This window comes from Xenopus laevis, chromosome 9_10L (assembly GCF_017654675.1).
Source record: "Xenopus laevis strain J_2021 chromosome 9_10L, Xenopus_laevis_v10.1, whole genome shotgun sequence".
NCBI classification, from domain to species: Eukaryota; Metazoa; Chordata; class Amphibia; order Anura; family Pipidae; genus Xenopus; species Xenopus laevis.
In genome coordinates, this window is record NC_054387.1 from 4,195,792 (window position 1) to 4,209,131 (window position 13,340).

At 39.4% G+C, this 13,340-nt stretch overlaps 4 non-coding genes across 4 annotated transcripts in view; 2 read left to right on the top strand and 2 right to left on the bottom strand.

Moving 5' to 3' along the window:
• The window catches only part of trnan-guu, a 74-nt gene extending 23 nt beyond the window's left edge, over positions 1-51 (bottom strand). The window contains exon 1 of the tRNA in view: positions 1-51. This exon is cut by the window's left edge and continues 23 nt beyond it. This is a non-coding gene — a tRNA (tRNA-Asn).
• Positions 52-2,136: 2,085 nt separating this feature from the next.
• Positions 2,137-2,208, bottom strand: trnaq-cug. Its single transcript has one exon. It is a non-coding gene; the product is annotated as a tRNA-Gln (tRNA).
• Positions 2,209-4,239: 2,031 nt separating this feature from the next.
• Positions 4,240-4,321, top strand: trnas-uga. Its single transcript has one exon. It is a non-coding gene; the product is annotated as a tRNA-Ser (tRNA).
• Positions 4,322-6,176: 1,855 nt separating this feature from the next.
• trnas-uga lies at positions 6,177-6,258 on the top strand. The gene has a single exon. It is a non-coding gene; the product is annotated as a tRNA-Ser (tRNA).
• Positions 6,259-13,340: the final 7,082 nt, after the last annotated feature.

Sequence of the window (13,340 nt, forward strand, 5' to 3'; positions counted from 1 at the left end):
CCAACCGTTCGGTTAACAGCCGAACGCGCTAACCGATCGCGCCACAGAGACAGCAGATTATAGGATTTTGTTAGTACAGCAGAGATCCTGCAGCTATGGGTCAGGACCAACAAATGAGACTCAGTGCTACCTAGAAGGATCTGCATGACCCCATCCTTTAATACTCTTTCATCTTGCAACAATTAAAAAGTAGTAATAAAAAGGAGAGGCATAACTTCCAGGCGTGATGAGTGGTTTGCTAAAAAGGCCTGAGCAATTGCCCCTAGTAGCGGATTGACGGCTGGTGGCAGATGCGGTTTGACGAGACCCGGCTGCTCATTGACCTTGCTACACCATTGCAAGCCCCACTAGTGCCAGCCAGTTGTTATTACATTTTTGCCTTTCATGACATCATCTTAAGCTGGCCAATTATATATATAGCCGTATGAAACAAACGTTCTTACGATTTTCAGACTGTGTGTGGATCGTCACCAGCATTTTTGTACCATGCCGATCAGTCGTTGATTGGACTTGATTGGACAAGATTTCTAACGATAATATCTCTTCATGTATCCATGGGTGACTGTCACTACTATTTGTCAGACATAACCTTTGTACAGTTGCTGACTGTCAATTCATGGTCAAAACATCATCTGATTTGTTATTTTTACTACTTTATTTAATCTATTTTATTTAATCTGAATGGTTATTTGTAGATCGTTACATTAAAATGTATAAACTACCAAATCTGCACGTCTATGACCAGCTGAAGGGACCAGTCAGACACAAATATCTAAATTGGAGCAACATGATAAGCCTGGTCGGATTTAGGGTCAGTGTGGGTTGAATTTTTTTGACTACCTTCATGGCCACTTGGAGCTATTTATTGCTAGTGCTTCATTGTAAAGAATAAAGTAAGTTTTTTCTTTATACAAATTATTGTATTTGTCAATTGTAATAGTAATTTTCCGATCCCATGATATTACTGTGATGTCACTGTGAAAAAAAAATTAAAATGACTTATTTCCATCCTATTTTTTTAAATGTAAATACTGTAATGATAATAAACAAGTGAGAAAATCAATAATGCTTTAGTAAATAGAAGAAATGTATACTAAAGAGCAGTGGTCCCCAACCAGTGGCTCGTGAGCAACATGTTGCTCCCCGAACCCTTGGATGTTGCTCCCAGTGGTGTCAAAGCAGGTGATTATTTTTGAATTCCAGGTTTGGCGGCAAGTTTTGGTTGTATATAAACCAGTTGTACTGCCAAACAGAGCCTCCTGTAGGCTGCCAGTCCACATAGGGACTACAAATAGCCAATCACAGCCCTTATTTTGTACTCCCTAGAACTATTTTCATGCTTGTGTTACTCCCCAACTCTTTTTTAAATTTGAACGTGGCTCACGGGTGTTAAAAGGTTGGGGACCTCTGCTCAAGAGCAATAGACTGGGCAAACGCTAGAAATGTGTGTAAGGTAAAGATAATGTTACTGCCCGGTTTCGAACTGGGGACTTTTCGCGTGTTAGGCTAATGGGATAACCACTAGTGATGGGCGAATTTTTTGGCAAAGCGAAACGCCCCAAATTCGCCCACCATTAATAACCACTACACTACAGAAACTTTGATGATGACAACACTGACCCCAAAGTTGATTTTTTTAATCATGTCTCCCTCATACAAATAACCCCCTATCGTTTAGAAACTGTTGAACAGTAGTAGAAATCGGCTCAAAAAGAGCAAGTTGCATGTAATGTTATATGGAATTCTTTAGCTAAAGTAAGTATGGTTTAAGTTTACTTTATATTAAATAAAGATTACATTAGAAATATAAAAATCACTGTCCTATATTTTCACTGTAACATTCCAAACTAATGCTAGTGGGGAAACAGTGGGGAAAGTAGACTTGTAATTTGCACTCAGATACAAGAGTTCATCTGTTGCTTAGACATGAACATGAGTGGCAAAAACAGCTGCGGCTGAAATGATATGCTTGGAATATATGGGGGGGGCATTTGCGTAAGTATTCTTGTACTCCCCCTAATATTATCTTGCGAACTCTTCTACTGCTCGGCTACTATATTTTTTTTATTTTATTGTACCATTGGAAAAAAAATATTTTTGCAATTTAATTTTATTCATTATAGTATTAAAAAATCAAGGTTCCACCGAGATTTGAACTCGGATCGCTGGATTCAGAGTCCAGAGTGCTAACCATTACACCATGGAACCTTCTACTAAGCAGCTTGTTATAGCATGGAATCACATGGTCTTCTGTTTGCTATCTGTGTGTAGAACTACAACTTAATAATGAGGAGATTGAATCACTTACTCAACGTGTACTAGACTGTTCAGTTCCAAATGCTTATTAGTTGTTATTGGCAATGGGCATGTGGCATGCAAACTGAGCAGCAAGGGACAGGTTGGGGAGGGAGGTTTGCAGACAGAAGCAAGGCGTTGGCCCAAGCCATATTGCCTTGGGCAACAATACTACTTTGACTAGCTCTGATTTCCATTAATTTGATTCCTTTAAGATGGCCATAGACTCACAGATAATATTGTACGATATTCGGTGCGTGCATGGCAGAAGATGAGCCAAACGATATTGGCAGAAGACTTGGGTATCAGTAGGCTCGTCGATCAGACTGGACGGAAAAGATTGGGTGCCTTTGAAGGCACCCAAACATCGGCCATTGTTAGTGCTGAATCGTCAGGTACAGGTAGAATTCTATTGTTTGTATTTGTGACGATTGTGCTCTACACGTGTGTATTGAAATGAATGATGTTTTTTGGAAACATCTTTTCCAAGAAAGATCGTAATTGTCACGTCTATGGCCACCTTTAATGCTAAATCGCATTTAGGTTGAGCCCCAGCTCTTGGATAACCCCAGACTTTGAGCATCAATGTTTTTAGTTAGGGCTTTTTACTTATGGTTTTATTAAAACTAATATGGCAAAATAAGACATAATAATTATCGGAATTACTGCTTAAAGTAATAATTTAATCTAATTTAACTTGGTACAAGAGTGCGTATCAACCAAATGCACAAATGAAGGAAGCATCCATTAGAAATAAAACAGCACCAAGGTAGACATTAAAATATTGAGAATAAAAAATTGAGAATATTTCCCTAAATTTAGCAAGTCATTTTTGGGAGAAAATGGAATGATATTTACATGAGTACATGAGTATGTTCGCAAAACTTTCACTATAAGCGCATTTTTACCTAAAGAAAGTGTTAAGAAAACTTTGGCAAAAGTGGACATTTTCCAAGGAGGCTCTGTGGCGCAATGGATAGCGCATTGGACTTCTAGTTGACTGAAGGCATTCAAAGGTTGTGGGTTCGAGTCCCACCAGAGTCGCTTTTTTTCATTGTAATTGATGATGTCATATTTATTTAAAGGAACAGTAGCATCAACATTTTTTTAACCAAAAAATCTTAGTATACATCAAAAAATAAACACCAAGACAAATAACTTTTAATTTTTTTGTGGCACTAGCCTAACATCATGAAACAGCAAAAGAGGCTGGCAAAAGCCTGGACCACACCAGGAAGAGAAGCCGGAGTCAGATGGTAAAAATTAAAAATTTAACTTTTATTTTCCATAATTAAAAAACGAAAGCCTGACGCGTTTCGTGTCCACCAAGGACACTTAGTCATAGGCTAACCATTGAGTACAGTATACATTGTATTTAATAGAGAAAGAGTAAATGGGAGATGAGTGGGTGGAACTACAATATACCAATCAGAGAAGAGCCATTAAAATCTATTGGAACTTATGTAAACACACCCCAAGGCTAAAAATCCAATGGTTAGCTTAATTTGGGAATAAAAAATGAATACAAAATGAATGTTTTAGAGGGCATTTGTTATTATCATTTTTGCAATGGATAGCGTGTAGGACTTGTAGTTGAATGAAAGCATTTATAGGTTGTGGTTTTGAATCCCACCAGAGTTGGAGGGCTTTGTAGTATCTCAAGGTTTGAGCTTAAATCACCAGATTGAGATCCAACTGGAAACCACAATTGGTTTTGCAAAATATGACCCAACCCCAGGACTTTCCTCTGATGAAGACCAATGCACTGAATGATAAGATTCTGTAAATCCCTACTCTTTTGCCTTTTTTCAAAAAAGGTTCTGAGATACCAACTCAATCAAAGCTAACCATTGCACCATGTCAATCTCCATACCTTTAGTTGCCTATCCTTCCATAGCAAATCAGAAAGTTGTGTTACCTTTACTAACAGTTATGGCAGCAGTTGTAGTCGTGGCCGAGTGGTTAAGGCGATGGACTTGAAATCCATTGGGGTTTCCCCGCGCAGGTTCGAACCCTGCCGACTACGTGTTACTTTTCTCATGAATACTCTTTCTATATTATTGTTCAAACACTGGTACTGCAAGAACTGCTGTCAGTAAAGTCTTCAAAACTTGAAAGTAAACTATATGGCAATCAATCAATCAATGGACTAGATATCAATCAATAAAGAAAAGCAGCCTGGTTTACAATCTTTTTCCTATGATGTGTGGAAGATTCCAATGTGGAAGCTAAGGTCGGTAAGCTCATTTTTTTATTGATGCTCTGTAAGTGCCAATAAAAATAACACAGAAAAACATTAGGTTGAAATTGCAGACAGAGAGCAGTTTACTCAGGAAGGTAGAGGAGGGACAATGAATTGTAAGCTTATTAAATTTTTAAACAATGTCTGTGCCTATGACCCACCTTTTAAATATGGATGTGTCCTGGTCAGACCTTAGTTCCAAACGTGCTCCTACAGTTGGCATGACCTCACCAAGCAAACAACTCTTTACTAAACTTGACCACCAACACAGTGGGCCAAATTGGGATGATTTGGTGGAATGTCCCCAATGGTCAGAATGGCCAATGGTCAGAACATGCCTGTGGCTTACAGAGAGCTACTGGAAGAAGCTCTGATATGGTCTTTGAGCGATGAGTTTTTAAAATGGTGGGACTATATCTGGTGGGACCTCCTGAGCTCCAGAGTTGGCAGTATGTATTGATCCAAGTTTGTTCAACTCTCCTTTTGTAGAGAAGTCAACCAACCCCATGGCATTAGGCAGATAATGATCCTTTCCTGGATTTCTTTTTATGCTTGAAGTCACACTAAATCATAATATGAAATAAAGTTTCAAACAGGGCCAGAGTGGATCTTTATCTCCCATATGACATGAGGCTGGTTGATGTCTCTGCTGTTTTTAGAGAGCTCTTTCCTTAGCTCTGACATTCCGGCTTCAGCTGCAACAGGTTCTCTTCTTACACAGAGGTGAGAGGAGACGCTCCCCTGTCTGGCAAGGTGTTTAGCCACACCTCATTAACCCTTTCCTTGGAAATAGCGTGTTGTCTACCATATGTTTTTTCCCCTTAACTTTGACATAACCTGGAAACATAGATCTTCCATTGTCTGCAGGCTGTTAAACCCTTTGCAGACAACACAACTCTGCACTCTGGTACAGTATCAATATCCAACCTTTTACTGCTAAGTCAATCACTGCAGCCCTTAAGGTGGCCAGACAACACCAATATTATCATACAAAACACATTTTCGTACAATATTTGGTGCGTGTATTGCAGAAGACAAACCGACCAATATTGGCAGAAGACTTGGTTATCGGTTGGCTTGTCGATCAGGCTAGTTGTAGAATTTTGACTGTTAGTGCTGGTTCGTCAGATACGGGTAGAATTCTATTGTTTCTGTCTGTATATCTAACGAATCAGCTCTACATGTGTAGAGTGAAACAAAAACCTTTCCTGGAAATTGTAATTGTTATGTCTATGGCCACCGTTAACATTTTTTATAGACAAACTGCCTTACAATCAGAGATGTAAGTAAGTCAATCTGTGTGTGTGCGTTTGTTTGTTTGTTTGTAAAGGTGCTTATACCACTGCCTGTAGGCATTAAGTTACCAAGCCATACATTGTTCCTTCCTGAGACAAATAATCTTTTCCTCCCTGAAGATCTCATGTCAATAAAGGATGGCTTGGGAACATAGACTAATACACTTGACACGGTGTAAATCTCTACCTTTGTACTACCAGAAAGCACCGGAAGTCTTAACACTTACTTTTGCTAATAGCCTGTTTAGAGAAAGAGAAAAAAAAACAATGCACAGCTAAAAGGGTTCCTTAACACTATACAAATGAAAGAAAAAAAGCAGTTACGTAAACACAATTAAACAGCTGTAGTCGTGGCCGAGCGGTTAAGGCGATGGACTTGAAATCCATTGGGGTCTCCCCGCGCAGGTTCGAATCCTGCCGACTACGGGTTGCTTTTCTGTTTCTGGCCAAATACTGGTACTGCAGGAACTACTGCCAAATGAAGTCTTCATATCTTATCTAAAAAAATCATAGGAAAGCCTTATGAGTTTTGTGCCTTAGGGGCACAAAACGCGTAAGGCTTTGCTATGATGTTTTTTGCTTATATAAATACTTTTTTTACTACATCAATTTACGGAGTGTGGTCTGGTAGGTGCCAGCCTTTCATAATCTATTTTCATATCTTAGAGATATACATCTCTAATGGAGTAGATGGCAACAAATGGAGAAAATCTGTAGTATTCATGGAGTATGAAGTACATACTCTAGCATGGGACATTATCCTTAAGGAGAGCATCTTATTGGAACTTTCTCAGAAGTATGCACTGTGCATGCTGATCTCACAGTGCATTATGGGACTGGTAGTCTTTTTTTAAACATGAATGATTTGTAAGGCTGAAATGAGGCTATCATAGGCTACCCTCCTTTGAGTACAAAGACCTCACTTGAGAGAGTGTACAGCATTATGAATGAAGTGATTGCAGCTACAAAGTGCTTTCTTCATGTCGGGAAAACCGACATGACATGGGACATATAGCCTTGACAAACCAAAGCGCAGACTATTAAGTAATGCAGAGACAGAAGATCATCTCACCGTTGGTGCTTTATCTCTGCCATGTAAGCCAACACTCAGCATGCAATGAAGAGCTGGAAATTATTCTTAGTACAATTGTCTCACCACCAAATGTCACACATTCTGACATCACATGGAACTGCCTATTAACCGACGGCCATTCCTTGATTCAGTGTCACTCTTTGGAATGTTATCAACTGTCTTGACAGTTCCTAGTGGAATTCAGTTGAGACTGAACAGATGCAAAGCTGTAATGTCATGTACTCCAACTCGCAGGAGAAGACATCACCATTAAATGTTGATCCTCGATGCACACAAGTGACTGATGGGGAATTTATACACAACTTATTGTTGTCAGTTTCATAGCTCCATCATTGTCCCAAGGTAACAGGTCATTTCCTTCTGGTGTCACACTGATGGCTCCATGTTGTCTGGAGATGGGCTTGCACCTATGTTGGCTGCTTGGCTGTTTTGCTGGGGCAAATTTGGCTCAGTGCACTAATCTATTCATTTGCACAACAAAGACTTGCCATAGACAATTGAAACTCAATTCTTTAGATTAGCCTGGGAAAGTAACTGAAGCTTGCTTATGACATCTTGCACATAAGGCTCTTGATGGGAATTTTGCGACGTACTATGTATTTTATTCAATGCTACAAAGTATCCTGCTGGCAGGGTAACATTTCAGGACAGACCAATTACATTGAAAACCAAGCTGCCTTCATACAGAAATGTAATGGAAGGTGAACCCTGTTTAAATGTTGAGTTTACCTTCCATTTACTCATTTAGACAGACAATAAACTATGAATGTACAGCTTGTGTCGTGCACAGAAAATAATTTTCCCTGAATATTTACATTTGACTGAGAACCTGAAAAATATATTAATATAGCCTCGGCAAAGACACTTAACCTGGTCATACACATCCAACTTTAGCAATAGCCTAAAGACGGCATTTTGGGCCAAACTGCCTGATTTGATACAAAAGACCATGTGCTGATTGCTATGTAGAAAAACAGCTCAATAGCCCATGCATTTCCAGAAGGACCGATGGCCCCAGTCATGTTCAGATGGAGGTGACAGAATGGCTATAAGCAAACTGGTTTTTCCTATTTGTCAAATAAAGTCTGGTTAAATCACTTATTCAAGGTCTTCTCAGAGGGACCTATTACTATACAAATAAGTCATGACATAATTCAGTTAATTTGTGGCAAACTTGAGACAATAATAGATAAAACTTCTTAAGTTGGGCATAAATAGGTTGAATGATTGGCCAATCAGGGGCCGTAGACCCCTGCAGTTGTTGGGGTGTTGGATGTTGGGGTACCTGGTCCTTTGCAACAGTAACTTGGAAATAGGGTTGCCACTTGGTGCCTCCACAGATCACAGTAGCAAATACTGAAGACCCCTAATATTGTTGCCTACAGGAGTGGTTTTTGAAACCTAATTTCAAAGGCAATATTAGACATGCTTTTTCAGGCAAAGTAGTTCCAGGAGCTATAGATCTTTACATTTATTTGCTCTTTGTTCTGATAGCAGCCATACTAGTGTAGACTGCAGCCACTCACAAGCCGGGGCCTTTGACCTTTTGTCTTGTTTTTGTTTGCTGCATTGTCTGTCGTAGTAATGACTCAGTAGGCAGGGATGCAAATAAATATTACAACGCTTATGTCTGGGCAGACTGTTAGCCTAATCTTCTTTCTCTATGGGGTTGCTTTTGGAAATGTGTTGATGCCTTTAATTTGCCCCAGTTCTGAATCCAGGGGCTGCTTTGTATCAGAACTATTCTAGTTATTAGCTTGCAATATCTTAATACCAGTTATTGCCAATTTATATTCTAACAATTTGGAAGATGCATTGCTCTATGATTATTGTGAATAAAACAAATATCAGACACTAGGTTGATACATTGTTAAGTCCAGTACAAGTATGGGATCTATTATCTGGAATACTTGGGAGTTTTTTTGGATCACCAAACCCTAAGGCTTCTGAAATATAAACATGAAATAACACCAATGGGATTGTGAATATAATATTTTGTGCAGATTAGTTTCTATCAAGGGCAGAAACAACTGCAATTAAAGAAACAGTGACATAACGCAAATGATGCCATAGGAAATAAGGATTTGTAACCTGCGTATGCGTTGCAGGAAATGTGTCACCCACGTAAACCAAGACCAAGGTTCCTTTTGCAGCATTTCCTAACAATGAGACAATGCCTGTGATCCGGCATATGGTGGCTCATTAGCATTTCTGTGGCACAAGGCTGAGGGAGCTTTGAGACTTTTTCCACCCTGCCTAAATCAATGACATCGAAACAAAAGGAAACGATCAATGATTGAATAGGGATTGAATAGGGAAAGAGAGTGTACAAACACCATCATCCTGGTGGTTTCACTGTGTCAGACAAAAGTGTCTGGCGCTGGTACTATAAACTGGAGAGGGAAGAGTAAGTTTAAACGTATTCTCTCATAGACAGAACCTCACGTTAAACATTAAGGGGCCCATTTACTAAGGTTCGAAGTGAATTCGAAGTGAATTTTCAAAATCAAATTCTGTTGTGGGTTCCTAGGAGTTCCACCACATGGTATTTGGTCTCGTTCTTCCCTGTGGGTTTTTGTTTTTAAATGAGTAAACCATTGAATGCAGAAACTATAGGTCTTTATCTACAGAGTTTTCTTCTCTTCAGAGGTTCTCTATTAGAACAAGCCCAATAATCAATAAAGTGGCTACAAAACTGTGGGGCTGGAATCTTTGAAGGGATTTATAAGGGTCAATGGGTGCCAAGTCTGAGGTGCAGTTTAGTTACCATCAAGTACAAAGTGCTGTTTTATTATTACAGGCAAAAAAAGGAAACAATTAAAAAAGATAGAATTATTTATTTAAAATGGGCTCAATGGAGGATGGCCGTCTCATGATTTGGAGCTTGCTGGATAAGCGGGTTTCAGGATAAGGGATCCCATATAAATAGTACCTAGTGATGTAATTGGTTAGAAACTATGTCACTTGCATGACATACTAGAAATAAAAAACACCTGAACAACTTATCATACAGTAGCCTTATCTTTTGCAATTGGGGGTATATTATTTCACCGGAGTGGGCTCTTACACAGTGAATTTGCAAACCCATCTGTCAAAGAAGTGTATTTAAAAGCTTTCCATACCAAATCTAATTCCAAATTACCATCAAGTTGGGATTCAGATATATCAAGGAGAGCAAATAAACATTCTCTACAAAGCCTAGACTAAAATGCATTGTTGCTGAGCCTCCATTGCAACTGCTCCAATTCCTCCACCCCAAGCCCCACAAATTGGGAACCACTGCTTTAATATTAGGTTTTTTTACATTAATTTTTGAAGGTCCCTTAAAGGAAAACTATACCCCCAAAATGAATACTTAAGCTACAGATAGTTTATATCAAATTGAATGACATATTAAAGAATCTTACCAACTGGAATATATATTTACATAAATATTGCCCTTTTACATCTCTTGCCTTGAACCACCATTTCGTGACTCTATCTGTGCTGCCTCAGAGATCACCTGACCAGAAATACTACAACACTAACTGTAACAGGAAGAAGTGAGGAAGCAAAAGGCAGAACTCTGTCTGTTAATTGGCTCATGTGACCTTACATGTGGTTTGTATGTGTGCACAGTGAATCTTACGATCTCAGGGGGTGGCCCTTATTTTTTAAAATGGCAATTTTCTATTTATGATTACCCAATGGCACATGCTACTAAAAAGTATATTATTATGATAATGGTTCATTTACATGAAGCAGGGTTTTACACATGAGCTGTTTTACTCAGTATCTTTTAATAGAGACCTACATTGTTTGGGGGGTATAGTTTTCCTTTAATGCTCACAACAATTGCCCTAAAATTAATTTTCTCCCACCCAGTCAAATCCATGCAGAAAAGAGGTTGGATAAGCACATGCCTTAGATTTATTTGTGCAGTAATGCCATGGCAGGGTTTAGTTATTTTTTTTATATTGTGACATCTTTGTTGTGAAGTGGGGATCAAGAGCTTTAATCAAGAGCTAAATAAGGTTGGACATAACCGAAAAGGTTATAATGTAATGAAATGTCCGATATAGCCTAATAATATGCACGTCTATGGCCATCTTAAACCCTTTGCCACTCTATATCATATTGGCAATCTGGCATCTTCACAGGAAATATTGATTTCCTGTGGCCTCCCAAGTAGAGGTGGGTAGCGAGGTTCTACTTATCAGCAACTGGGCTGGACTTATACTTCATATACACCTGTCAGCGTTGATCGAAGCACTCTTGGAGAATGGTCAGAATAATAGCAAATTATCAATTTGCGCACATATCAATTATATAACAGTTAGGGTTGTCACCTTTTCAGGAAAAAAATACCGGCCTTCCTATATATTTATATTTTTTTCCTATTCATAACATTGGGATAAACAATCATTTTCACCGGCCAGGCCGGTAAAATCCCGGACAGGTGGCAACCCTAATTACAGCAGTGGGTGTGCAAAACTGACACGTTTCGTACCTACAAAGTTGGCACTTCCTCAGTGGTTGCAGTCGGAGAGAAGTAGCCGGTTTATCGCGAGAGCTGCGATCGAAGAGGAGACAAGTGGGACTAGTTGGGTGAACACCGCCATTTCCACACCACCGTTTGCTGGATTGGACTTCATGCCCATAGGTCTGCTTACATCCAACTCTTGACCCCCCACCACTTGCCCCTCAGTCATGTGGTGTCAAAGCCAGACAGGTGGCAACTCTACATGGACCAAGGGTTGTCACTAGGGTTGCCACCTTTTCTGGAAAAAAATACCAGCCTTCCTATTTATTTATCTTTTTTCCCTATTAATAACATAAGGATCAAACATCATTTTTACTGGCCAGGCTGGTAAAATACTGGTCAGGTGGCAACCCTAATTGTCACCTGGCCGTAAAAATGATGCTTGAAATAGGGAAAATTAAAAACATAAAACTATTTGTTTTTCCAGAAAAGGTGGCAACCCTACTTGTACCTTCACTTCTCTCCTGCAACTACTCAAACAGGGCTGCATGGGGACTAAATATCTACTGGCCTGGCCGATAAAATGATGTTATTAATAGAGAAAAAAGATTAATATATAGGAAGGCCGGTATTTTTTTTATCCTAGCTGGTTTCCAAAGTAGAAACCAGCCAAGAGCCCAAAAAGCCCAAATCCGTACCTTGGCTAGTTTGTTCTTTCAAAACCGGCCTGGGCTTTAAATTAGTAGCCCAATTTGGCTGGACAACTGCCAACCTGGCAACTAGGGTTGCCATCTGGCTGGTATTTTACCGGCCTGGCAGGTAAAAATGATGGTTGATCCCAATGATATTAATAGGGAAAAAATATAAATATATAGGAAGGTCAGTGATCCCAATGTTATTAATAGGGAATAAAGATAAATATATAGGAAGGTCAGTGATCCCAATGTTATTAATAGGGAATAAAGATAAATATATAGGAAGGTCAGTGATCCCAATGTTATTAATAGGGAATAAAGATAAATATATAGGAAGGTCAGTGATCCCAATGATATTAATAGGGAAAAAATATAAATATATAGGAAGGCCAGTATTTTTTTCCAGAAAAGGTGGCAACCCTAGGCCCAGCCTATGATTAAGTGTCCTTGAGGGACAGGGAACGCATCAGGTTTTTAGTTTTATACATAATGTAAAATAAAGACTTTTTGTACTATTCATAATATTTTGGCTCCTGGATTCCATTGATTGATTGACTTGGTGTTCCAGAGTGGTGCCTGCCCGCTATTCAACTCTTTCGTGTGTTGCTCCCCTTTGCTGAAGGTCTGGGGCATGAGCGCCCGGACCCACCGTGGAAAGCCGTTTGCTTGTCCTTTTATTCAAATAATCTATGATTCTTATGTACCAGGCCTTTGAGGCGTTGGCACAATTCCAAGCACAATATGAGATAGGCCTTTCTGTGGTGCCTTATTGTATGTGTTCACCAGCTTTTTGGTGGTATTTTACCGGCCTGGCCAGTAAAAATGATAGTTGGTCCCAATGTTATTAATAGAGTAAAGAGATAAATATGTAGGAAAGCGGTATTTTTGTCCAGAAAAGGTGGCAACCGTAGCTTGAGGATAGTATTGCCATTCATTTATTGGAACTGTGACAGGGCCTAGTTTGTATTCAGTCCAGGCCTGCTTGTGACCTGTAATGGCTGACATTCTCTTTTACCTCAGGAAATTCCAAATGGAATCTATCATTGTTAAGGAACTTAATTCAACGGTGAGGTTTCCTCAAAATGTGTATGTTTAGTTCACTGGTTAGTTATTTTCTGCAGACAAAACCCTATCACGACGAGCAACGCATAGTAACATTGCGACCGCCTTTGTAAACAGCCCTTTGTATGGGAGGCAGAAACCCTCCAAAGTCTGCGCATGCGTCGAAGGACCCCGTGAACCGCAAGACACGGCTGTC